This window comes from Giraffa tippelskirchi, chromosome 2 (assembly GCF_054371585.1).
Source record: "Giraffa tippelskirchi isolate mGirTip1 chromosome 2, T2T-mGirTip1v1.2.pri, whole genome shotgun sequence".
In the NCBI taxonomy this organism is placed as follows: Eukaryota; Metazoa; Chordata; class Mammalia; order Artiodactyla; family Giraffidae; genus Giraffa; species Giraffa tippelskirchi.
Window position 1 is genome coordinate 185,642,672 of NC_137276.1, and position 25,723 is coordinate 185,668,394.

Genomic DNA, 25,723 nt, shown 5'->3' on the forward strand with positions numbered 1-25,723 from the left:
ATGGTATCCGGTCCCATCACTTCATGACAAATAGATGGGGAACCAGTGGAAACAGTGACAGACTTTATTTTTGGAGGCTCCAAAATCATTGCAGATGGTGATTGCAGCCATGAAATTAAAAGACGCTTACTCCTTGGAAGGAAAGTTATGATCAACCTAGACAGCATATTAAAGAGCAGAGACTTACATTCCCAACAAAGGTCTGTCTAGTCAAGGCTATAGTTTTTCCAGTAGTCATGTATGGATGTGAGAGTCGGACTATAAAGAAAGCTAAGGACCGAAGAATTGATGCTGTTGAACTGTGGTGTTGGAGAAGACTCTTGAGAGTCCCTTGGACTGCAAGGAGATCCAACCAGTCCATCCTAAAGGAGATCAGTCCTGGGTGTTCATTGGGAGGACTGATGTTGAAGCTGAAATTCCAATACTTTGGCCACCTCATGCGAAGAACTGACACACTGGAAAAGACCCTGATGCTGAGAAAGACTGAAGGCAGACAGAGAAAGGGACAACAGAAGATGAGATGGTTAGATGGCATCACCAACTCAAGGGACATGAGTTTGAGTAAGCTCCGGGAGTTGGTGATGCACAAGGAAGCCTGGTGTGATACAGTCCATGGGGTCACAAAGAGTAAGACACGACTGAGTGACTGAAATGAATTGATAAATTGTACTGTATTTTAATTTTATTTTCCACATATTCATTACTAATATATAGATACACAATTGATTTTTTAAAGTTTTACTTTATATCTGTGATCTTGTTGAACTCAATTAGTTCTTTGATTTTTTTTCAAGATTTTTTGTATTTTGTACATATAGCAGCATTTCATTTGCAAATACAGACAATTTCATTTCTACACTTGCAAATACATAGAGTGCCATGTCTTCATTTTGAAGATATACCCATTTTACTTACTCTTCTTGCTTTACTCTCTGTTTAGAACATTAGTACTGAATTTAATAAGATTGGTAAGTGTTGGCATACTTGCTTGTTCTAAATCTTATGAGGAAAATATTCAATCTTATACCACTAAGTACAAGTTTAGAAGTAAGATTTTTCTTTAAAACTGCATTATCTTATTGAAGAAGTTCTCTCAGTTCCTAGAGTTTTTAATAGTTTCTGTTATGACTGGTAAAGTTTATTCAATACTTTTTGTGTCAGTTAATATTATCATGTGATTTTTAGCCTGTGTTAATATGATGGGTTGCATTAAGTTTCAAACACTGAATAAGTAAGGTAGGGATAAAAGTCCCAGCTCCCTACCTGACCTTCTCTGACTTTACTATGATGAAGAAGAAGGGTGACTTACAATAGATAAGACAGTGTGAAAGTCTGGGTTGCCCTTCTCCTTTTGCTTATAAAGTGAAAGTATGAGGTCCATGATTTTTCTATGGTGTTTTTCAGACCTGAATGATTATTGGTTAGGATGTAGTTTTTCATGTCTTTGGCTTTTGAGAACAAGCAATTCTTAAGAATGTGTTTTGGTCTACATTCACTGCTATTACCAGTTTGCCTGCTTCTCCAACACCTAATGAAATATAAAGAAAAAGATCTAGGACCCAGGGAATTAGCTGTTATGTCTTCTTATCCTTCTCTTTTATAGCCATCTTAAGTTAGTTTTGTATATGATGTTAAGGGTTTTTAGCTGTACTTATTGCCAGGACTAGGGAGTGGTGTGTCTACTCCATTTTGTTTAGTACTGGAAGTCAGCACCTACTTTAAAAAAACCAAATCACATCAACTTTTATGCATTGTTTTTCTAGTAAATCTAGCACATTTTTCTAAGTCACCAGATTTTTTAATGCTTTAAGAAATAACATGAGAAGCAAGTGTTAGAATCATTTATACAGAAAATAGGGATAAGAACATCACTTTAAAAATTTATCTTAGACAAATATCTCCCCTAGATTTGACAGAAAATCTACTAGTCACTATGGAATATATAAATTACAGAATACATGATTATTTCCCTTTAAAAAAAAACAGTACAGGATGATTGATTAGTAAATTTAGATTGAATAAACAGCTATCATAAATCAAATATATTAAATATGATAAGTGAAATATACACATGAAAATACTAGAACATAAAGGAGTTGGAAAACATAATCTATGTCACTGGTTCCCAAACTGCATCGGGATTATATAGAGTTTTTTTTTTTTTTTTTAACTCTGGCTACTAACCCAGAGTTTCTGCTTCAGTAAACTAAAACACAAAATTTCATTTTTAACAACTTTCCAGGTATTGCAAAGTTGCTGGTCCAGAGACCATACTTTGGAAATTACTATGCTAAGGAGTCTGGATAGAGAGTTCTTTGGGGAGAACCATTCTTATATGGTTCTTAGAACCAAATAAGAATTCACTGCAGAACTCAGAGTAAATAAATGCTAAGCTGTCAAAGGCTTCCCTGGTGGCTCAGAGGTTAAAGCATCTGCCTGCAATGCAGGAAACTTGGGTTTGATCCCTCAGTTGGGAAGATCCCCTGGAGAAGGAAATGGCAATCCACTCCAGTATTCTTTCCTGGAAAATCCCATGAACAGAGGAGCCTGGTGGGCTACACTCCACGGGGTAGCAAAGAGTCGGACATGACTGAGCGACTTCACTAAGCTGTCAAAGATGTTCTAAGATGGAATAAGTGTAATAACTAAACATTTTGTTTAAAGTACTTATTCTCAGTTTTGCAGTGCAGAAACTTTGGTTGAGAGATAAATATTGCTATCCATGTACAAAGAATTAGAACCTTTTAGTTTAGGACTCTTGGGTGGAAGGGTCAAAGGTCAGATTTCATCAAATGGCATTAGGGATTCAAAAAAAGTACTCAGTTTCCCACGTGGCTCAGTGATAAATAATCTGTCTGTCAATCCAGGAGACTAAGGTGATGTTGGTTCAATCCCTGGGTCCCAAAGATCCCATAGAGGAGGAAATGTCAACCCATTTCAGAATTTTTGCATGGAGAATCCCATGGACAGAGGAGCTTGGTGGGGTTGCAAAGAGTTGGACACAACTGAGGAGACTCAGCATGCCTGCATGCACCACTAAAGCATACATTTAAAAGTGATTTTTTTCTACTTTCATAAATCTCAAGTTCTTATACTGTCTATTTTCTAGCTTAGAAACACAATTTGACTCAAATTCTCTAATTTACCTCTTCAGTGTGTATTAATAGCTATCTGCAAAATTATATTTTACTAATTTACATATTGAATGTTTTTTTAATTGTTTTACTTAAATGTTAAAAAAGACAAAGTTATCCTTGTCTTAGTCATATTATTATTCTGATTATTATTTGTATAGGACATTTATTTGTATAGGTTATTGGCCAGAAATATAGGCCATTAATGAAACATAAAACAAGCAATAAACAGGTATTTGTAAAGTAAATGACTTAATTATTTTTATCTGGTAATTCCATATGCATTCCCCACTTTTAAAGCACCTGAGATAAGTTTACCTAGAAGTCAAGGTCTCCATAAACGGATTATAGTGAAGAAATTAAGAGTGTGGAATGAGGAGTCAGACTGCTTGTCCTGTAATTCAAGTTACTCATCTTAACAGTTTTATGAAAATGAACACATTTCTTAATTTTCTGTCTCAAAATACTCAAAATAAGGATGATGATGATAACAGAACTTTTGTCCATAGGTACACTGTGATGATAATATTATGTCAATAAATATAAAGCACATACGTAATATCTTTTATAAATGTTCACTATGTTATTTATTACCATAAGAGAGCTCTTCCAAACTGTGTCCCATAGTGTGCTGCACTAACCCACATGGAGAACTTATGTGACGTGTGTCATTAGTGACACAAAGAATTTACAAACTAAAAGTAAGTCAGATAGCCTCCTTGTCACCCTTCCCTCTAAGCCCCCACCTGAATTCCAGACTAACTTTCTGACTGTGTAAAGGAAGAGTTTGAGGGTGCTTAGAGATGCAGATCTTAAAGCCACAGAAGGAGCAGCTAGAAAAAGAACAGCTATAAGTTTTGGAGTAGTGGAGGTGGTTCAGTTGCTAAGTCATGTCTGACTCTTGTGACCCCATGGATTGTAGCCTACCAGGCTCCTCTGTCCAGAGTAGCCCCAGTATTTCCCCCTGAGACTTTCAAGGCAGAGAGGATTCTGAATAGGCACCATCTTTTTTAAATCTAATGTTTCAGCCTTCTTGAGAAATCCATTTATCCGAGTAGGCCAACTCACACAGCAAATAAAATCTTTAATCTCAACTCTCAGCATGCTGATAGATCCAACCAGTAGATCCCACTGATGTCCTTAGCTTTACCTGCTCGCTAACGTTTTTCTCCTTCTTTGAGTAAAGGGAGAAAAGGGGTTAAAGGTGGGTTGAAAGGAGACAGAATCTGAGTTCCAGATTTTTTCTAAGTTCTGAGTTCTATATTTTTTCTAAGACTACAGTTATGTACTCTAGAATTCCCTGATCTTCATATTTTGCTAAGTTTCTAAAATGGTTTTTTCCTCAGCTTTAAATCTAATAGGATGTACACACTCCAGCTTCCATGGCATAATGGTGAAAGAACTACTTACAGCCTAAAGATTATGTCACCAAAATTAATAGCATTATTCCAGAAGAATGATGTTACCCTTCCAGCTGAATAATTCAATCCTCTGTTTATTCATTTAGTCACATCACAAATATTTACTGCCCACTATTTTTGTGCTAGCAATTATAGGCAACAGAAATAAACAGACATATAACACAAAGACTTTGTCTCTGTTAAAATTTCTCTCCCAGCAAGAAAAGCCTCTAGGGTACTGAGCCTGGCTGGAAAAATGGGAGGGTGAGTTGGTTTTTAGCAGAGTGGAGTGACCTATGCCTTGGGAATCGAAGAAAAATGGGGCCATCCATACAGCATTCAAAGTGAAGACTGCTTTTAGAACCAACTTTTTTTTTTTATTTTATAAATTTATTTATTTTAGTTGGGGGCTAATTACTTTACAATATTGTAATAGTTTTTGCCATACATTGACATGGATCAGCCATGGGTTTACATGTGTTTCCCTTCCTGGACCCCCCACCCACCTCCCTCCCCATCCCATCCCTCTGGGTCATCCCATTGCCCCGGCCCTGAGCCCTTGTCTCATGCATCAAACATGGAATGGTGTTCTGTTTCACATATGATAATATACATGTTTCAATGCTATTCTCCCAGAACGTCCCACCCTCACCTTCTCCCTCAGAGTCCATAAAATTGTTCTATGCATCTGTGTCTCTTATTCTGTCTCGCATATAGGGTTATCGTTACCATCTTTCAAATTCTATGTATATGCATTTGTATACTGTATTGTTGTTTTTCTTTCTGGCTTACTTCACTCTGTATAATGGGCTCCAGTTTCATCCATCTCAGTAGAACCGATTCAAATGTATTTTTTTAATGGCTGAGTAATATTCCATTGTGTATATGTACCACAGCTTCCTTATCCATTCGTCTGCTGATGGACATCTAGGTTGCTTCCATGTCCTGGCTATTGTAAACAGTGCTGCGATGAACATTGGGGTACACGTGTCTCTTTCAATTCTGGTTTCCTCGGTGTATATGCCCAGCAGTGGGATTGCTGGGTCATATGGCAGTTCTATTCCCAGTTGTTTAAGGAATCTCCACACTGTTCTCCATAGTGGCTGTATTAGTTTGCATTCCCACCAACAGTGTAGGAGGGTTCCCTTTTCTCCACACCCTCTCCAGCATTTATTGCTTGTAGACTTTTGGATAGCAGCCGTTCTGACTGGTGTGAAATGATACCTCATTGTGGTTTTGATTTGCATTTCTCTAATAATGAGTGATGTTGAGCATCTTTTCATGTGTTTGTTAGTTAGAACCAACTTTTAACAGAAGCACCAATGCAAATGTTCAAGGCTGTGGCAGTGGGGGGGAAGGGCCGATCAGGTTTCAGAGAACCTGTTCTCTCCAACTTGGGAGAACACATTTGTAAAGGTGAGTAAGAAGGAACTCCTAAAAGAATTCTACTCATGAGTAAGTATGCAAGATATTCTTTAGAAAATTTATTATGCTTGTGCTTTCACAGATACAACTTTTGATTATATCAAAATTGACAGATGCTTAAAAAATTTGTCCCACATCCAGCCCCAAGTTTGTCTCATTCTCATGGCTAACATCACAAAACACCAGTCAGTCCTTAAGGAAGAAAACATGATATTAGACAAACCATGACTGGCAATAGGGATCCATCTGCTCATTCTTTTGCCATGCCAATATGAGCATTATTATTTTTTTTTTTTCATCTTTTCTTCTTGAATTTGAGCAGCATCACTAGCACAGTACACATGTGGGCAATTCAGTACATTGAGTTATCTCAAGACTGCTTATTGAGTTCAGAGTGTTGTGTACTGTTTATACACCCCCAAGTTATTACTGATTGATATTAGCCTCCTGTCACTCATCTGTTATTCAGCTATAGATAAGTTTAGGGTGATCTGACCAATATAGCATCATAGTCCACAAGGCAATATCAGCAAGCTATAAATGTTTTCCAAAATAGATTTTTTTAAAGGAAAGGTGGACATGCAAAGGGAAATATACAAAGGAGCTGAGCCAGTCATATTCAGACCAATTAAAAACAAGCAAAAAACTTTGATTGTACTTTTGACACATCAAAGGAGGGAGTTAAGGCCATTACTTGCTATACTACTCAGAAAAGAGAGATCTTGATATATAGGTCTACAGGTTCCCACAAACCCAATCTCAATTTATATGCAAAGCTCTAAAACTTAGGTATAGGTGTCTCTTCATAGAGCAGCCTGTAGGTGGTCATTGACCTGAGAAGTAACAATCTGCACACTTTTTGCCCACTACTACTCTACAGATTCCCAAGCTTCTTTGCCTTCAATCTTCCGTTGTTGTCCCATCTAAATTCTTGATATATCAGCTAAGCTCTTTCAACTGCCCAGAAGTTCAGTTAACTCAGGGCACTTCTCCTTTCATATCAAGTTATGACCCCATAAATTACTCAAAGCCAATGCTATCTTTTAGGACCATTTTTTTGTGAGGCTGTGGTACAGCAACAGTCCATTTTCAGCTGTCATCAATATATCAAGCCATCTAAACCGTGAAGATTTTTATCCCAAATCCATCAATCTACAGTTTGATTGTACACTCCACTCCACATGGCTATAAAGTGTATATTGAACAAGAGGCTCAAACAGTGGTAGGTAGTTTGGAGTTCTGTGGCCATTTCTCTTTTAATTTTCTTAAGTCCTCTGAGTCAGCGCAGAGCCAATCCTGAATAAACCACTCTACCATACTATGGTTTACCTTTATCCTCACCTGGCTTTATGACTTGGCAGACCATTTCTGACCACATAATTATTTGATGTCCCATGTCAGGTGTTCAGCCATGTGCTTAGGGAAGGGCCGTAAAAGAAGCTGCTTTTCAGATGGTAAATCTTTATCTGGTGAAGGTGTTATAGTGTTTTTCCAGAGCCTTTAGACGTTTGTGCTCCAAAGACTCCCAATAAGGCTTTAGATATTCAGAGAAGGTCCTCATATACCACAGATATGTATAACACCATGAGATCTGTTGGGTCACATGTCCCTAGAATCAGAGTCCACTTGTATTGTAGACAAGCTTCTTACAAAGAAAGTGAAAGAAAGAAAGTGAAGCCACTCAGTCGAGTCCGACTCTGCAACCCCATGGACAAAAGGCTCCTCCGTCTATAGGATTTTCTAGGCAAGAGTACTGGAGTGGGTTGCCATTTCCTTCTCCAGGGAATCTTCCTGACCCACGGATCAAACCTAGGTCTCCCACATTTTAGACAGACGCTTTACCGTTTCATCTTATACTCTGAGTCCCTTTCAAAGCTATGGTCCTTCTAAGATAACCAACAAGTGATTTTTACTGTATTGCCACTTCATGGCAAATAGCTGGGGAAACAATGGAAAAGGTAGCTGACTTTATTTTTGGGGGCTCCAAAATCACTGCAGATGGTGATTGCAGCCATGTACTTAAAAGACACTTACTCCTTGGAAGGAAAGTTATGACCAACCTAGACAGCATATTAAAAAGCAGAGACATTACTTTGTCAACAAAGGTCCATCTAGTCAAGGCTATGGCTTTTCCAGTAATCATGTATGGATGTGAGAGTTGGACTATAAAGAAAGCTGAGCAGCGAAGAATTGAACTGGATGTGAGAGTTGGACTATAAAGAAAGCTGAGCAGCGAAGAATTGATTCTTTTGAACTGTGGTATTGGAGAAGACCCTTGAGAGTCCCTTGGACTACAAGGAGATCCAACCAGTCCATCCTAAAGGAGATCAGTACTGGGTGTTCACTGGAAGGACTGATGTTGAAGCTAAGACTCCAATACTTTGGCCACCTGATGCGAAATGTTGACTCACTGGGAAAGCTGATGCTGGGAAATATTGAGGGCAGGAGGAGAAGGGGATGACAGAGGGTTAGATGGTTGGATCGCATCACTGACTCAACAGACATGAGTTTGGGTAGACTCCAGGAGTTGGTGATGGACAGGGAGGCCTGGCATGCTGCATTTCATGGGGTCGCAAAGAGTCGGACATGACTAAGCAACTGAACTGAAATGAACTGAACTAGGTCCTAAAATAAACTCAAAATGCAGCATGTTATCTTCAGGAATAATTATTTCCATCCAATTAAAAATCATGGATATCAATTTTGCATTTTTCTTAGTTTTATCATTTCTTTTTTCTTTCAGAGTGTTCAGTGAAATGGAATATGATATCAACTTTACCTTCATTTATGAATCAAGATAGTGACCATCTGTAAACCAGAGCCAAAGAAATGCTCCTAAATACATTTTGATACAGTAAAACCTCTTTATATTGACACCCAAATTCTATGATGGAGAACACATATACACTCACGGTTGATTCATATCAATGTGTGGCAGAAGCTGCTACAATTCTGTAAAGTAATTAGCCCCCAATTAAAATAAATAAATTAAATTTAAAAAGGGAATATCTATTAGTAAAGTTTTTTGTAATCGTCTTCTCTCTCCAGCCGATTTTATCTTGCCTATGTGAAATATATTGTTAAGCAATTAGCCAGGTAACTTTGTGAAAGAATACCAGTTATATATGACTCTGGCTTTAACTCCAGAGGTCACACATGAAAGGCACTGTAAGAGCAATTATTTCTTTCTCTCTGATGGAGACAAGGGCATCAAAATATTAAGGTTTTTTTTTTTTCTGTTTTTAAGAGGCTGGAATGAGACTAGAAGTTAAGGTGGTGTGTGTGTGTGTGTGTGTGTGACAGACTTGAAAATTGATCTTAAACTTTCAACATCTCCCAATTTGATTTTATCTAATGCTACTTAAATATTTCTAGCATTGTTCACGATTCTTCTAATTCAGTTTTCTTTTAATGTCACAGTTAGAAGCAGACAGCTGGTTGACAGTCCCAGAGAAATTTTTACTCTAAATATGAGATTATTCTCTTCAATGGTGCATGTTGCTGTGCTTAATACAGCAAGTGACATTCATGGTGATCTTTTATGTTTGGGAACAAATAGGATTCTAGGAAGGCTTTGAATTATCCAATATAGCAAATAAAATGCCTTCCATATCACAATAAAATAGTTGAGAAAAAAGAAAAATTAAAACCAATAACAATATTTCTGGGTGTTAGCTTTGACAAAATAGATGAATTCTGAGATTGTTTTCACACAGGTATACAAAACTTTTAAATATTTATATATCTGGATAGGGAAAATTATTAAGAGTATATAATTTTCTCTTTTTATTCTGCTATTTTACATTGTTTTATATTATTTTTTAATTCAGTCATGCCTAAGTATTATACAAAAGGCCAAAAGTTGATCTTGTCTTTTATTTTTTAACTGCATAAGCCTATATCTTCCTGTATACCAGCTAATTAATCACTAAATGAAAACTTAAATCAAGTCATATTAATATAATTTTAATAATGAGAATTTCCCCTTTTAAGATAAGATTTATAAAACATTATATGCTCAACAAAAAAGCATTCATGTTTCAAATCTAATAGATCTAATAGTTACTTCTCAGCCTTTATCTTATTTGACCTCTTATCAACGTTTGGCCTTGGTCATGGTTTTGTCCATGAAACACTCTCCTCTTTTGATTTTCCCAGACCTCTAATAGTTGAGTTGCTTCAGCTGTCAAACCTTGGACCCTTTCTCTCTATCAAGTTCACGTCTTTAAACACCTTCTACATGATATTAATAATAATCCCCACCTTTACATCATTCCTTATTTCCAGCACCAAGAATCCGACTGTTTACTCAACATTTCCCATTTGGATACCCAATACAGATTTCAAATTTTTTATTTCCCAAACCGACTTTTTTTTTTCATGTTTATCCCATCTCAGTTAATAATAACTCTATTCTAGTTGTGGGGGCCAAAATATTAGTGCCAAAATCAAGTTGTCTTTAAAGCTCTAACTTCACTCTGATCAATCAGAAATCCTGTCTATTTTAGCTTTAATATATTCAGAATTTCTTCACTTCTAATTAGACCTCTGTCACCAGCCTGGTCAAAACTACTAGCATCCCCCACTTCCTAGTTTCTAGCAGATGATCTTCAGTATAGTAACCAGAATAATCTTTTTCAGATGTAAATCTGTTATCACTCTTTTGACCTAAATCTCCTAATGACTTCTCATATCACTGGAAAAAAGCAAAATTCTTATTATGTCTTAAAAGGCCATACATGATCTGGTGACTAGTAACTTCTCTGACTTTCTTCTCCTGTTACATTACTTTTCTTTTTGTTCACTCTGATTAGCTATTTTGCTTTTTTGCTGTTATTTTTTTTTTTTTTCCTTTCCTATATATGGGGAGATACTTTCCTAGGCTCTTCTACTGTAATCCCACTTAATATTCATGTTTGAGAGAATTATCCTTGTATTGCTGTTTGCTTTACTAAATCTTGAGGAATTCTTTAAGTTGAATGACAGAGCTTGATAAAGTACCTCCTCTACCTAGGCAGATGCCACCAATGCTTCCAATGAGCAACAGCAGTGCCAGTAATACAAACAAAGAAGGTGTTAGGAAAGCATTTAAAAATTTTGCTTTTTCCCTTTAGAAATGTCAAATAAATTTTTGATATGTCTTTCTTTAATTCTAAATAGCATGTTTTGGAGAATACAGTAGAACTAGAAGGATACACAAATTGGAGGAAAATAACACCACAGAAATATCTAGGTGGCAAGGAATTAGAACTTCTGAGTTTATTTCTTTGATTTTTATTTTAATGTCATTCTTTATGAAACAGAGAAATTCAGACTGCATCTAGAACACATATTATCATCCTCATTCTATTTTAATGTGCCTCTTTCTTGCATGAGCTTCTTTACACTAAATCTAAAGATGGGCAATTAACAGATTACTACACTCTTCATGAAAATATGCTAAGAATTAAACATTGAGTTGTCAAGCTAGGAAATTCAGCTTGCTGTCTTTATGCATCTCTGATAACCAAATAACATGCTTTCATTTTCCCCACGAATGGTCAATTCAAAATTTGTAATTCTTGTCACTAAATTCTTAAACAATCATTTTAAAATGAGGTCATGAGAAAAATAGGCCTATAATAAATGAGTTCACAAATTCTTCAAGCTCTAAGTTAATCTAAGAATGTTACAATTTACTGTAAATGTTGCAAAAATCTCTAGGGTGAGCAGAGGGTAAATTAGACATCTGTAACAGAATAATAATTATGGAAAATATTTAAAAAGTAATTATATTCCAAAATCTATGTGTTTGATGAATGGCTGCTTTTTCTTGTCCCCCTTTAGCATTTGCATCTGCGTAGAATAAAGGGTTTGTAGGAGAATATATTTATGGAGAAAAGAAACATTGATAGCAAATGGAAGCCTGTTTCTACTTTTCACAGCACTAACAATGATAATGGCCTACCTGAGGTTAACAGTGTTTCTTTTATAAGCTTTCTCTACTCTTGAACAGTTTATACAATAACTAGCACTTAGCTTAAAAAGAACTATGCTTAACCTCAGATATTGAGAATAAAACAAATCTTTGGAAGATTATATTGCATTCCATATAAAAATTTTGTGTTAGTATTGCCCCATTCATATTTTTACAAGCATACACCGTGGCATAGTGTATATATATAATACTCCTCAGTGTGTCAAGGTGGTTAGCTTACAAGCAAATATCTCCATTACACAACTAAAAAAGTTAAAACTAAGGAATATCAAAGTTCCTCTACTCTCCCAGGTAGGTATGCATTAAGTATGACATTGTTATCCACGATCATTGTAAAGGCCCTTCTGTCATGTTCTAAGTTTCAAACACTTGTCTTCTGAAATTCAAAGCAATCACCTATTCACCATTATCTGACAAACATATCTCACATTCACAGAAGGCAATGGCACCGCACTCCAGTACTCTTGCCTGGAAAATCCCATGGACGGCGGAGCCTCATAGGCTGCAGTCCATGGGGTCGCGAAGAGTCAGACACCATTGAGTGACTTAACTTTCAATTTTCACTTTCATGCATTGGAGAAGGAAATGGCAACCCACTCCAGTGTTCTTGCCTGGAGAATCCCAGGGATGGGAGAGCCTAGTGGGCTGCCATCTATGGGGTCGCACAGAGTTGGACACGACTGAAGTGACTTAGCAGCAGCAGCAGCAGCAGCAGCATGTCTCATATTCCACCTGAGGAAGAGCAGTCATCCATCGCTTGTATTAATCCAGTCCTCCAAGAAAAAGATCCCAATATGAGCAGAAGAACTAAAAGATGTATTCAGTGCAGTTCAGTACAGTAGCTCAGTCGTGTCTGCCTCTTTGCGAACCCATGGACCACAGCACGACAGGCCTCAGTGTTCATCACCAACTCCCGGAGTTTATCCAAACCCATGTCCATCGAGTCGGTGATGCCATCCAAACATCTCATCCTCTGTCGTCCCCTTCTTCTCCTCCCCTCAAGCTTTCCCACCGTCAGGGTCTTTTCAAATGAGTCAACTGTTTGTATCAGGTGGCCAAAGTATTGGAATTTCAGCTTCAACATCAGTCCTTCCAAAGAACACTCCGGACTGATCTCCTTTAGGATGGACTAGTTGGATCTCCTTGAGGTCCAAGGGACTCTCAAGAGACTTCTCCAACACCACAGTTCAAAAGCATCAATTCTTTGGTGCTCAGCTTTCTTTATATTCCAACTCTCACATCCATACATGACTATTGGAAAAACCATAGCCTTGATTAAAAGGGCTTTTGTTGGCAAAGTAATGTCTCTGCTTTTTAATATGCTGTCCAGGTTGGCCATAACTTTCCTTCCAAGGAGAAAGTGGCTTTTAATTTCATGGCTGAGTCACCATCTGCAGTGATTTTGGAGCCCCCCAAAAATAAAGTCTGCCACTGTTTCCCCATCTATTTGCCATGAAGTGATGAGACCGGATGCCGTGATCTTAGTTTGCTGAGCGTTGAGCTTTAAGCCAACTTTTTCACTCCTCTTTCACTTTCATCACGAGGCTCTTTAGTTCTTCTTCACTTTCTGCCATAATGGTGGTGTCATCTGTATATCTGAGGTTATTGATATTTCTTCTGGCAATCTTGATTCCAGCTTGTGCTTCCTCCAGCCTAGTTCTCCTCATGATGTACTTGGCATATAAGTAAAATAAGCAGGGTGACAATATACAGCCTTGACATACTCCTTTTTCTATTTGGAACCAGTCTGTTGTTCCATGTCCAGTTCTAACTGTTGCTTCCTGACCTGCATACAGGTTTCTCAAGAGGCAGGTCAGGTGGTCTGGTATTCCCATCTCTTTCAGAATTTTCCAGTTTATTGTGATTCACACCATCAAAGGCTTTGGTATAGTCAATAAAGCAGAAATAGATGTTTTTCTGGAACTCTCTTGCTTTTTCGATGATCCAACACATGTTGGCAATTTGATCTCTGGTTCCTCTGCCTTATCCAAATCGTGCTTGAACATCTGGAAGTTCACGGTTCATGTATTGCTGAAGCGTGGCTTGGAGAATTTTGAGCATTACTTTTCTAGTGTGTGAGATGAGTGCAATTTTGTGGTAGTTTGAGCATTCTTTGACATTGCATTTCTTTGTGATTGGAATGAAAACTGACATTTTCCAGTCCTGTGGCCACTGCTGAGTTTTCCAGATTTGCTGGCATATTGAGTGCAGCACTTTCACAGCATCATCTTTTAGGATTTGAAATAGCTCAGCTGGAATTCCATTGCTTCTGCTAGCTTTGTTTGTAGTGATGCTTCCTAAGGCCCACTTGACTTTCCATTCCAAGATATCTGGCTCTAGGTGAGTGATCACACTATCGTGATTATCTGGGTCATGAAGATCTTTTTTGTACAGTTCTTCTGTGTATTCTTACCACCTCTTCTTAATATCATCTGCTTCTGTTAGATCCATACCATTTCTGTCCTTTTTGAGCCCTTCTTTGCATGAAATGTTTCCTTGGTATCTCTAATTTTCTTGAAGAGATCTCTAATGTTTCCCATTCTATTCTTTTCCTGTATTTCTTTGCACTGATCACTGAAGAAGGCTTTCTTATCTCTCCTTGCTATTCTTTGGAACACTGCATTCAAATGGGTATATCTTTCCTTTTCTCTTTGCTTTTTGCTTCTCTTCTTTTCACAGCTATTTCTAAGGCCTTCTCAGACAGCCATTTTGCTCTTTTGCATTTCTTTTTCTTGGGGATGGTCTTGTTCCCTGTCTCCTGTACAATGTCACGAACCTCTGTCCATAGTTCATCAGGCCCTCTGTCTGTCAGATCTTGTCCCTTAAATCTCTTTCTCATTTCCACTGTATAATCATAAGAGATTTGATTTAGGTCATACCTGAATGGTCTAGTGGTTTTCCCTACTTTCTTCAATTTAAGCCTGAATTTGGCAATAAGGAGGTCATGATCTGAGCCACAGTCAGCTCCCAGTCTTGTTTTTGCTGACTGTATAGTGGTTCTCCATCTTTGGCTGCAAAGAATATAATCAATCTGATTTTGGTGAAAGCATGTCTGGAAAAAAAAATTATGATAGAGCCAGGAGCCATCTGTCTGCCATACAGGTCTGAAAGTGAGAGTGAAAGTCGCTGAATGGTGTCCAACTCTTTGTGACCCCATGGCCTATACAGTCCATGGAATTCTCCAGGCCAGAATACTGGAGTGGATAGCCTTTCCCTTCTCCAAGGGATCTTCCCAACCCAGGGATCAAACCCTGGTCTCCTTCATTGCAGGCAGGTTCTTTACATGTCTGATTCTTACGAAAAAGAACATCCCCTTCTTCTCCTGCCTTCTTAGACTGCAGCTTAGAAGTATGCATATTTAGCAAGGCTGACAGAACCTTCCACACTCAAAGTCTGTCATCAAAACTGTCTCTCATTTTTCAGGTCTGTGTCCATCTTAGCTCTTTGGCTGTGCTCAGTTACTGCTTGACTGTGGCCAGGGGGAAGTGTGTCCTGAACATAAACACAATGCTGGATTTTAGGCCACAGTATTTGAGTTAATCAATTAGGTTTCCCACACTCAGAGATATGAGGTCCATTTTTCCCATGGCACATACTAGTACCACAGAGAGAGGTAGCCAAATATTTTTTTTTTTCTACTCAAGAAAACATTATGCTATATAGCTATCTATCTGGATAGACAGATGATAGATTACAAAGATAGATGGCAGGTAGGTAGATAGGTAGATGGATTTAATGTATTACTCTTGCCAGAATCCTCCATCAATAGCAAACTGGAGAGAACCCACTTGTCACTAACAGAGATGACAACTGCCTATTGGAACTAATTCGTATGGACAATCTCTTTTTCAATAACCCAGGACAGGACATCCCTAACCCTTAAAATTACAAGTGAGGTAGTTGACATTTTCCTGAACAATGTTCTTGTATAAGAGAAATCACGAGACCCCTAAGCTAATCCAAGTAACTCAGAATTCCCCTCCCTACTCAGTCTCCTCCAGGCTTTTCCTGTCAGCCAATGTTTTAAGTTATAGTGCTGTGCTAGTTTAGCTTTCAAGAGATATCCATTTTCCAGCTTATAAAATAATAATGCTTATTATTTTTGCATGTTTAATGGAAATATTAAAAAAAATATTTCACAAAAGATATCCATCAGTGATGTAGTGATTTATGTACAATTGTTTAGATGTGTATTGTGACTATTATTTGTTAGTAATATTACTAATATCAAATGTTTTACAAAGTCTGTATGTTTCATTACAAGGCATATTTTCCATAATTATTAATAGTTAAGTATCAAAACTCAGATAGAAAATGCCAGTTAGTTTATTATCCCAGGCTAAAAAGTAGTTGCAGTCAATGCCAATCATTTCTTAGGAGGCACATCCTGAATTCCATACCTATTCTCTACAGTCTACCATTGTAAGTTCTCAATCCATTGCGACCCCATGGACTGTAGCCTGCCAGACTCCTGGAAGAATAATGGAGTAGGTTGTCATTCCTTCCTTCAGGGGATCTTTCCAACCCAGGGATCACACCTGCATCTCTTGTGTCTCCTGCCTTGACAGATGGGTTGTTTACCACTGAGTCACCTGGGTCTACCACTCAGTTCAGTTCAATTCAGTTGCTCAGTTGTGTTCGACTCTTTGCAACCCCATGGACTGCAGCATGCCAGGCCTCTCTGTACATCACCAGCTCCCATGGTTTACTCAAACTCATGTCTATTGAGTCGGTGATGCCATCCAACCATCTCATCCTCTGTCATCCCTTTCTCCTCCTGCCTTCAATCTTTCCCAGCATCAGGTTCTTTTCAAATGAGTCAGTTCTTCGCATCAGGTGGCCAAAGTATTGGAGTTTCAGCTTCAGCATCAGTCCTTCCAATGAATATTCAGGACTGATTTCCTTTAGGATGGACTAGTTGGATCTCCTTGCAGTCCTAGGGACTCTCAAGAATCTTCTCCAACACCACAATTCAAAAGCATCAATTCTTTGGCACTCAGCTTTCTTTATAGTCCAACTCTCACATCCATACATGACCACTGGAAAAACCATAGCCTTGACTAGCCAGACCTTTGTTGGCAAAGTAATGTCTCTGCTTTTTAATATGCTATCTAGGTTGGTCATAACTTTAGGTTAATGTATAACTTCTGCTTATTACTTTTAAAACATGTATTGAAATATACACTTTTACAATGTTGTGTGAGTTTCTGCTGTACAGCAAAATGAATCAGCTATATGCATACACATATCCTCTTTTTTGACTTTTCTTCCCATTTAGGCCATGGCAGAGCATTGAGTAGAATTCCCTGTGTTATAATACAATAGGTACTCATTAGTTATCTATTTTATACAAAGTATTGAGAGTGTATATATGTCAAACTCAATTTCTCAATTCATCCCATCTCCTTTCCCCTTCTTTGCTGTCCATATGTTTGTTTTCATATTGTGTCTCTATTTCTGTTTTGCAAATATATTCATCTGTGTCTCTGTTTCTGTTTTACAAATATATTCATCTGTACCATTTTTCTAGATTTTACATATATGCATTTATATATGATATAGGTTTTTCTCCTCCTGACTTACTTCACTTCGTATGATAGACTTTAGGTCCATCCACATCTCAGCAAAATGGCACATTTTTGTTTCTTTTTATGACTGAGTAATATTCCATTTTATATATGTGTCACATCTTCTCTATCCATTTTTCTGTTGATGGACATTTAGGTTGTTTCCATGTCTTGGCTATTGCAAATAGTGCTACAGCAAACATTGGGGCTTCCCAGGTGGCACTAGTGATAGAGAACCCACCTGCCAATGATAGACATAAGAGATAAGAGATGAAAGTTTCATCCCTGAGTCAGGAAGATCCCCTATATAAAGAAATGGCAACCCGCTCCAGTATTCTTGCCTGGAGAATCCCATGGATAAAGGAGCCTGGCGGGCTACTGTCCATAGCGTCACAAAGAGTTTGACATGGGTGAAGCAATTTAGCATACATGAAAATATTGGGGTACATGTATCTTTTGGAATTATGGCTTTCTTCATGTATATGCCAGGAGTGGCATTGCTGGGTCCTAGAGTAGTTCTAGTGTTTTGATGAACCACCAGAGTGTTCTTCATAGTGGCTATTCCAATTTACATTCCCACTGGTGGTGTAGGAGGATTCCTTTTCCTCCAAACTCTCTCCAGCATTTATTGATTGTAGATTTTTTGACTGGTGTGAGGTGATACCTCATTGCCATTTTGATTTGCATTTCTTGAATAATTAGTGATGTTGAGCATCTTTTCATGTGTTAATTGGCCATCTGTACATCTTCTTTGGAGAAATGTCTCTTTAGGTCTTTTGCTCATTTTTTGATTAGATTTTTTTATTTATTTTTTTGCTACTGAGCTTCATGAGTTGTGTATGTTGAAGATTAATTACTTTTTGATTAGTTAAATCTCTCCACATCATAAGTGGAGATCGCATGCTATTTTCTTATGCCCTGTCTCTAAAAGGTCAACTAGGATTGGAGAATGTTGGTATTGAATATACCTTATTATCCTAATAACCTGCTGTCGGTGTTCTTTCTCTCTCTATATTCTCCACATCTTACCCCCCGGTGGTAGGATTAGGAAGAAGTATTGTTCATTTTCTGCTGTATATCTTTAGTGATAAGGAGTTCCTTACCAAATTTGCATTTCTGTTTTCTCATATTGTGCTTTTTTTCATCTGTAATACTTTTATTCATATGACTTAAACCCATTTTCTGCTATTAGAGAAAGAGAAAGTAGTTGTTTCCATATTGTAGCCTAACAGGTACCTCAAAAGAGTCTTTATATCTCATAATAATATAAAAAGTAATTTTGGATTCTTACCACCATTCCTTATGTGGTAATTTCTAGATTAGCTATTATTCCTATCAAAATTTTATAAATGAATTCTGATTTTCTCATCTGAAAGTGTTTCACCCAGATGAGTACTACAAATTCAGAAATGTAGAAATTGAATTTGAGAAAGAAAAATGTATTCTAAGTGCTCACCACTACTGGGCTGTCCATATTTGAATAAGTTTGTGAGTGGTCAGACTATGTTGAGTATAGGTAATCCTGGACTAGACAAAAAATAAGTTTGACCAAAACTATCAAAAATAGCATAATTAGGAGGAGAGTAATAATCATAACTATGGAGGGAGGCCAATGAATCAAACCTGTTTTAAGCATTAGAATAATATACTGCCATAGAGCCATCACGATATTGTAAAGTAATTATCCTCCAATTAAAATAAATCAATAAATTTTAAAAAGAATAATATACTACAAGAAAAAAAGGACTCATAAAATCATAAATCAGAAAGGCCCTGAACAAATTATAGGAATCAGAATGCTGTTGTTCAATCACTCAGTCATGTTCAACGTTTTGTGACTCCATAAACTGCAGCATACCAGGCTTTCCTGTCCTTCACCATCTCCCAGAGTTTGCTCAAACTCATGTCCTTTGAGTTGATGATGCCATTGAACCACCTCATCCTCTGTCATCCCCTTCTCCTCCTGCCTTCAGTCTTTCATTTTTTTTTCTTCAGATCTTCATTTTTTGAATGTTGAGTTTTAACCCAGGTTTTTCACTCTCCTGTTTCACTTTCATCAAGAGGCTCTTTAGTTCCTCTTATTTAGTACCACCATCTTCATTAGTACCATCAATCAGAATAGAGAATTCCTATGGAAGTTTTGTGTGAGATCTGCTCTAGGCCCCAAAGCAGACCTGCAAGAAGGAAGATACTGTTTGTGAATGTACCTCATTTGTGAGGCTTTGTGTTAAGAGCTTTTACATATATTAACTTATTTAATCTTTACACTTAAAAGGTAGGTATTTGTTATCTCCATTCACATTTGAGATCACAGAAACAATAGTTTATATGCCCAGCCCAAAGTCACGGATTTAGTAAGTACTCTGCTCCAAATTCCACAAGTACATCTGAATTAACATGCAATGTCCTTCAGGCTATTTGAAGAGAGAGAAACAATCATAGCTGAAGAAGTGTCACAGTTCAAGTTTGATCAACAGTCATTAAAGTGCTATTATGGGAAATGCTAAGTTAATTTTTCCAAATCCATTGAGAATAAAATATATAAACAGGGTTTAAACAATAATAGAGAAAATTTGAAACAGTCAAATCATAAAAAGTTAATTTATTAAACAACCACCATTTACACAGTCTGTTGCTAGGTGTTCGTACACAGCATCTCATTCTCTAAAATAAATATTACCATCATTTTATGGAAGAAATGGGCCCTCAGAGAATTGATTCAAGTTCTCAAGATTACACGCTTTTAAGTGAAGGAGGTAAGACTGAAATTAAAGTCTATATAGCCAAATACTTGTGGTAGGGTTACTATCAGAGATAAAGTTTCTGAAAACACTCCCTGTTAAATTTTAAATACATTCCCAGAAATGCACATCAATATATTGATAATGATATATGAAATAAGAAATTTTATGTATTAAAACTTCCAGGGACCTCTTAAATTTCATTATTTTCCTTATCTTAGAATCTACTCTTGATTGGCAATTGTGTTAAAAAAAAATCACAGACATTGAAAGTTATAAATTAAAATTTGTTTGGAAACTGAGATACTGTACTCTCGCTTTAGGGCACTTTGAGTTAATGTCACATTACTGGCAGACAAGATCATTCTTTCTTGCTTCATTTCTGTTGTTTCAGCACATTTGCACTCAATGTCTTTTTCTAAAATCTGATGAGAAGGACTTTTCTACTTGTTTTGTGTTGTGTCAAAATAGGAGATTGTAGAAAGTGGTATCCTCCTAAGGGTGATAGACTGAAGAGGTCTAAGACTTAGAGTCAACATGCAGTCTATACTCTTAGAGGTTATTCTCTGTGGTATAAAATGCTTTCTGTCCATTAAATTTTTCAATAAACATATTTATTCACAAAAAAATAAATAAAAATACATGCAGGCATATGTGTATTTTATATACATGAATATTTAATTTTATATGCTTGAGTAAAATAGAGAACTTGTATCTTCTAATAAATTGCAGTAAGTTTTATTATAAGAAATGTTTTAAAGGCATCTTCAATATTTAGGATATTAGGTTTACAACTTAATAAATTTGGATTAACCTATAGCATTAATAAAGTTTGTAGCAATTTAAAAAAAATTTGGAAGTTATAAATTATGTGTGAATAATGAATTAGACTATTTGTTTGTTTAATACATGCTACATTTTAAAAAGGGACTATGTTAGTCTTAATCATAATAAAATCTGATAGATACCTAAAATAATGCTAAAGGAAAATTTATACGACTCAGAGTAATTTTCACACATAAATTAATGTCAGGCAGTCGTTGAGCTAATGTAACAGATGAGACCTCTGGAAGCTAGAAGATAAAATATCAACTTTTTATCACAAGTGAGGAAAAGTCCAAGTATGAAGTGATATCAAGTGAAATATAGTTAAATTAAAAAGAGAGTGCAGTAAAAATACAAATTAAAAAAATTAATATCTCACTTTTTTAAGGTTTGATATTCAATAAACTTGACTCTCTGGAGTATGACTGTAAACCGGAATAAAACAGAAATTTTCCTCTTAGCAGTAAAATAATGCACAAAGGTCATGGTTAGCTCTTCAATGAGATTTTCAAAGAGAATTTTGCTTACAGCTCTATAAATGCAGGTATCTTTTTTCCCCCAGAGCAGAGCACATTTCATGGGGCAAATTATTGGGTGTAGAAAGAAACACTAGTAAAGCAGTTGCAAGAAGTAAAAAACCTACCACCTGAAACTGAAGTGAGAAAGTATCTATTTAAACACAAAAGAACTTTGTGAAACACATTTGTTTATTTTAAGTCAAATAGTTTTGATTCTTCAGGAGCCCCTGAGGATACATAGGTGTGACAATTTACTAAAGGAAATGTGCTCATGTTAATATCTCTGTGTCATTAGAAAAAGCAAATTACACTCAGTAGTTTCTGTTATAAAAACAGTAAAACACATAATATAATACTTTTAAGAGAGCACTTCCCCCCCCCCCCCGTTAAGAATAACTCATCACGAAAGTTAGCAAATAAACACCCTTCAGTGCCCAAATTTGACCTTTAAGATGACAATCCTCAGTCAGCAAGAAATGTGCTTGGAAAATGAGACATCTTTACAGGAATGCACAGCGTGCACACGCATATCAATAAGTAGGAACAAGAGGAGAAGGTTAATGAGATCCTATGATACAATAGGTCATTTTGAGTAATAAATCAGGATTAATCACATTGAGCCTTTGACTGTTAAGTTTTTCTTACTAAGTTTTTTTTTAGATAAAAAGATGATCAGTTTTTTCCTACCTAGATTCTTTCCCATCATTTTATTTTACTCATTAAAAAAAAAATCACTTTCCTTTGCAATTACTCACTCACTCTGCCTTCCCTCCTGCAGTCCTTCTACAGTGATAACAGAGCATGAAGAACTCCATGAAACAGACAAATCTATCTTTTCAGTGATCAGCTCTCTGTCAAGCACGCTGATGCAGTAAATCTTTCAAAAGACAAATCTGTCCTTTGTTACTGAAACAGCATGTAAGTTCTACACTGCATGACTCCACAAGAACACAAAGAGCTTGGGGAAAAGTTAAAATGTAAAGTTACCAATATGGGAAATGCATTAGAAAGAATCAGGTCAGAGTGGCAAAAACTCAATTATAATCCCCCAACTTGAGATAGCAAAAACTTCAACTGACCCAAATTTCTTGGCTTCTACCACTAGCTACATTAAATCTGAAATGAGTTGAAACTCGAGCTGTGCTGGCAGCCTAACACCTGCTCCCTCTTTTCCCCTTGGGTGGCCGCAGTAATTACCCACCTCTACCTGCACCAGTTTAGGATCTGTGAAGTGTTGGTCATGTAGGGTCAATCATTCCCATGTTCTAAGGTGCCAAATGATCATCTGCTAGTCAGAATTGCAGCATTGCTGGCAGGTGGACCTATTAGTTCATTTCATTTTTGAGTCTAGACATCTCCCAATTTTTGCTGTCCAATTTGCATGTTTTCTACGGTATGCACCCTATGAAAAGAATTATAATTTATCTGCACTCTACTTTCTAAAGATATTCTTTTAAAACAATTTTTACACATGATTATATTTTAGATATATTTTCAATTTAGACTTTGAATATAGTTTCCACAGAACAAACACACACAGAGTGGAGAATATTGCTCCTCTTATAAGCACATTATTGTGCCAACTTTGTAGCACATTTATTAGATTAACCATGGCATACTTTAATTTATAGTTCAGATCTCTGCCATAAATCTGTCTTACCTAGGTAAAATCATGAACAAAGGGAGCAGCCAAGTTATAACATCACTGTATATCACTGTGAGCAAAATATCTAAGCAAAAAAAAAAAAAATTGAAACTTTGTTTTCAGTTACAGACTAAAAATCTTTGCTTTTTCTGTTCTCTCAGCATCTTGACTGGTGGATAGAGTTGTTATTTCTCATCAGAGGATATTTTCTATCCTTGTACTAACAACACAAGCCATTTTATATTTTTGAATCTGGAAAAAAGATGGAAATGGGCCCAATTACCCTAGAATATAGTTGTGCATAAATAAGGATAAACTGATAGAAAAACTCAAGTTGAAGAGTAGAAAGTTTACAGAGTTCATATTATGTCACCTGAATTTTTTTTGTAAAAGACATAGTAGTTCAGTCTGTTGAGGAAGCAAAAAAGAATTGTGGTTGAATTTAGCTACTTGAGAAAATAGCAGTTCATACAGGCATTTGACAAAAGGAGAAACACGTGAAGTTGATCACGAGTTGATAGTTTACAGACAAAACTATGGTTTGAAGCTCAAGCCGTTAGCCAAAGAACCTATATTACACTAGTAAATTATTCATGATTAGATTTATTCATGTCACCAGTATACTATTGCATCCATCCCTAGAGCCTGATTATGGATAGACAGAGAATTGCTAAAGAGATGTAGAGGAAAGAACTCACCCATTGAGGAATATCCAATATGTGTCCAATACTGTGCCAGGGATTTTATATTGTCAGTTTAACAGCTCTCTAAAATTGATAGAACTTTATACAATAAACTGAGGTCCAGAGCAAGAAATTAGCCCAAGTTTGCTCTTCTAATGACATTTTTTAAGCAATTAAAAAAACTGAAAATGTGTGAAATTACATAGGTAGACATATAGGAGAAAGAAATAGTAGAGAACTAGGCCTTTAAATACATGTTTGTTAAACTGGACATTGCACCTGTCTCTCAAATATCTATTGACAGATATCCAATGGATATCCAATATCCAATATCTTTAAAATAATGTACTTTAAAAAGTTATTAGAAAAATATTTTATCAGAGATTCCTCCCATTAAAGAAAAAAAAAAAAAACAGTTGCTTAGATGTCATGTGAACTTAACCCACTTAGGGTTGAATGTCTTAATTTATCAAAGAGGAAGAACAAGCCTCATTTACTGAGGCCTTTTGCGCATGTGCGTGTTTAGTCGCTCAGTCGTGTCTGACTCTGTGCGACGCCAAGGGCTGTAGCCGGCCAGTCTCCTCTGACCATGAGTTTCTCCAGGCAAGAATACTGATGTGGGTTGCCATTTCCTCCTCCAGGGGTTCTTCATTATCCACGGATCAAACTTGTGTTTCTTAAGTCTCCTGCACTGGCAGGTGGGTTCTTTACCACAAGCGTTAACTGGAAAGCCCGAGGTGTTTTATGAGGAATAGCTAATTAATAATTGTATTTTAAGCATTTAAAGTGTTTACTGATTAAGTGCCCTCAAATATAAGCAGCTAAATAAAAGTTTTAAATATTTGATTAAATTTGAAAACTTTTACTAAAAACTAAATATATCAATACTTTCAGATTGTGTTTATAGAAATTATTTTGATATTTTAATACCTCTATTCTCTCACATTATTAATCTCAATACTGTGCATAAATGAAGACTGTAATTACTAAAAATGTAAGTAAAACCTTAAATATTATATTATGTTTTACTATCACATATACATATAATATAATAAGATATGATAAGATCATAATATCATGTATATAGTTTTGGTGTGGATTGAATGTTTGCATCCCTCCTGCTTGCCCGTTCTAATCTATAGTTGAAACCCTACCCGTGAATGTGATGGTATTAGGAGGTCGGACTTTTGGAAATAAATTAGGGTCTGCGTGTGCTTAGTCACTCACTCGTGTCTGACTCTTTGCAACCCCATGGACTGCAGCCTGCCAGGCTCTTCCGTCCATGGGGATTCTTGAGGCCAGAATACTGGAGTGGGTCACCATGCACTCCACGAGGGTATCTTTCCAATTTAGGGATCAAACCCAGGTCTCCCGCATTGCAGGGGGATACTTTACCAGCTAAACCACCAGGGAAGCCTAAATTAGGATCAGATGAGGTCATAAGGGTGGAGCTCTAGTGCTCTTAGAGTTACAGGAGAGCACATGACTTTCTGCTCCCAGTGAAATTAAAACGAGAAGCTGGCAACCTGCAATTGAAAAGAGAACGCTGATCTTGGGCTCCCAGCCTTCAGAACTGTGAGGAATAAATTTCTATTCTTCTTAAGCTATGATTCTGTTATAGCCGTCCAAATTGACTGGTACATTTTATATTTTTATCTATTCATATAAGAAATAAATGCACTAAGTATTAACTTTGTAAACAGCTGTTACTTTAAACAAATGTTTTAAGTTTCATTAATTGAAAAAGTTATTGAGTAATTTTTGTATTACAAATGCTGTCATACAAGGATTGATAATAATTATAATAC